Raw genomic sequence first — 3118 nt, 5'->3', positions numbered from 1 at the left:
CGAGGACAGGGCAGGCCCTCCCTCAGAGTCTCCAAGCAGAGGGGAGATGGGGAAGGGTTAACACTCTTTGTTGTCTCTCCTTTTAATCCTCAGATGGGCCAGCGGCTCACGTTGTCCGGATCTGGTAGAGAGAAAGCGTTAACTATTATCTGCTTCCAGCTGACCATCTGCTGTTGCAGAAAACTCAAAGCCCTGGAGATCTACTTATATCCACATCGTAAACGAGAAAAGATGTTTTAATTAAGGGAAATCAGGTTAACTTAGCTCTAATTTACAAGCCGCCTGCCTAATGAATTGTCTGGGCTGCTCTCTCTTTGTAGAGAGTAAATCTGAGGATCCTTTCCCTCCGCAGTTCAGACACTAATTAACTAACCAAGAATTTTAGTAGCACACCCGCCTGTCGCCTAATAGTTTTACCTAAAGCCAGCCCGGTCATTGCTTGTACAAATTGCCAATTAAATGTGATTGATATAATGAAATTGGATTGTATTTTTCACTTACCTCCTCCCATCCCCCCTTATCCCCGCGCCATCCTACCCCCGTGTCAGGGATGGTGGGCCCACGCACCCCCTCACCACCAAGCTGAACAGAACCGGCCCCCCAGCTCCGGCTGTGGGGCCCCAAGCAGTGCCCACGCGGGGGCGGAGCACGTCCCTGTTAAGCCAACATTTCTATTAGTTGAAGTTAACAGGCGTAATCTTGTTTCCAGATATTTATCCACGTACCCAGGGCTGTAGTTACATGTTTGAAGTTAGGGGGGGAAAGTGAAAGATCTAAGCGGCCATTCTAAAAATACATTAACAGTTTCCAAAATCTATATCGCTGCTTAATTAAATATGTTATCCTGTTTATAGGATCTGTGGCTAATTATTTAGAGTCATTTAATCTACTCAATTTGCACGTTAATTAAACAGCATCGGGTTGCAGAGCCGGCCGCGGCCGGGCGGGAAGCAGCGCCGCCTGGCGGGCCCCGCTAGCTTCCCGCGGACCGACCGGTCCTCGCGCTGGTCCCGCGAGCCGGCCCGGGGGCGCTGACTGCGTGATGTGTTCCCAGGCCGTCAGGCAGGAAAACAGGGGTGGGCGGCGAGCTGCCCAGGACCTACTCTGCGGCTGTTTATGGGGAGGGGATACCCCGCCCCCCCATCTCCCCCTGCCCCCCGTCCCTCCCTCCCCGGCGCAGAGGCGAAGGGGCGGCGCGCCCGGGCCTGGTTAACCGCAGAACGATGGAGCCGCGCCCGCCCCGCGCCCGCCGCCTAATTGTCTCCGCCGCCCGTCCCCATCTGTCCCTCTCCGCCCGTGTGTGTTTTGGCCTTTGTCTCGCCGCCCTGCGCTGACACCCTCTTTCAAAGCCCACTTCTGTCGCCCTTCACCGATCGCTTCTGCCCCATTAACCCATCGGCACGAGGCTCCTGCAACAAAGGCCCGGAGTCGGGCGGACGCGCGCGCGCCCGCCCATTGTCCGCCGCTGACCCCGCGGCCCCAGCCTGGCCCGGCCGGCCCGACGGGGCGGGGACGGGGTCGGCCTTGCAGATAGACACAGGAGGCGTCCCGCCCGGGCCGCGCTCCGCCCTCAGTGAACGGGGACGGGACAGGACGGCCGCCTTGGCAAGGCGGGCGAGCAGCTGCCGCCGCGGGAACCGCGGGCCCGCCCGCCGGGCAGCTAATCCGCCGCAGGCCCCTTTGTCCCTCGCTGGACGTGAAGCTGGCAGAGAGCGCGGCTGGGGAGAGAGCAGGCCCGCCGCGTGGCCTGCCTGGTAAACAAAGAGGAGAAGTGTTGCTGAGCGGGCCTGCCGTCCTCCGGTTCCGGTTCCCGGTCCTGCCCGGGGTAGGAGAGCAGGCCCCGGGGGCCTGGCACAGGGGCTGCCCCCGGTGCGGCCGCAGTGCCTGCGGCTAACCGGGACCTCCAGGCACAGCCCGGACCCGCGGCCCAGGCCACACACAGCAAATGGTCGCTCCCAGCCACGGGGCCTTGTAGGGGGTGGGGGCGGGGGCTGCGTCCAGGAGGTGCTGCGCAGAGCCCAGGAGCTTTCTCTGGAATCTGCGGGCTGCTCCTGGGCGGTGGCTGGGCTGTGCTGCCAGTGGGTCCGCAGCTGGGGCCTCTCTTCACTCTTCTGGAGACCCCTGTCTGGCCCGGGGCTCCTTTTTTGACCAGTGAGGCAGGAGGAAGGTGGCTTGTGGCCCAAGTGCATCAGAAGGTCACCTTTCTCTGCAGCGGGTGGTGTGGTGCCAGCAGGAGGTAGATGGGCCCAGGCAGAGTGGAGCTGCGGGAGGACCTCGTAAGCACTGTGGTCTTGGCGACACTGTGGTCCTGGAGACCCCGCTTTGTACACGCAGATCCTGCCTGCTCTCATTTTCTATCCTGCAAATGCCACCTCGTGGTGGCCCTCTGCAAGCCTGTCCTCAAGACGCCGACGTGTCCCCTGGAGACATCCCATGTCGAGGCTAGGAGAAGGAAGTTCCTATTTCTAAGCCTGTCTAGACTACTAGTTTTCTTTAAATTCATTAAGCATTTAAAATAAAGGGACGGCAAGAGAAAGAAGAGCGAACACGGTAGGGCTGTCCAAGGCACCTGTGGTGCCTCCAGCAGGAACTTGCTGACCAGCCTGCCACTGTCCATGCCCCAGCCCCGATGCTGGGGGACCCGAGGCCTGATTCTGGGCAGCTCTGCCATCTCCCTGCTGACCTAACGACAGGGTAACCACGATTCCTTTCAGAGGGGCCAGTGGTTGCCAAGAACCCAGAAAGAAGGCAAGGCCCCTTGTCTCCTTCCACCCCGCTGCCTGGAGCCCACGGCGCACTCTGGCTTTCCTCCTACAGGGACTTTACACGGCAGCGTCGTGCTGCAGCACAAGTCCAGGCCCTCTGCGCTTCAGGTGCAGCTCGGAATTCTGACCCCAGCTGGGTCCTCGAGCGCTTTGCACATGGCAACTTCTGCAAGTGTTTGGGCAGAAGCGAAGGCTGACAACAGCCCAGCACAGCCAGCAGGACTGGCAGAGGCACCCCTGGGGCCGCCACTGCAGCGGGGCCAGAGGTCCAGGAGCGGGAGTCCGGCCAGCAACGAGGCGAGGGTGCTTCTCAAATAGCTTTACTGAGAAGTCACTGCCACACCAAGTGCACC

This window comes from Budorcas taxicolor, chromosome 2, assembly GCF_023091745.1.
Source record: "Budorcas taxicolor isolate Tak-1 chromosome 2, Takin1.1, whole genome shotgun sequence".
Taxonomy (NCBI): Eukaryota; Metazoa; Chordata; class Mammalia; order Artiodactyla; family Bovidae; genus Budorcas; species Budorcas taxicolor.
The sequence above is the reverse complement of the archived record's forward strand: the minus strand, read 5'-3'. Positions refer to the sequence as shown.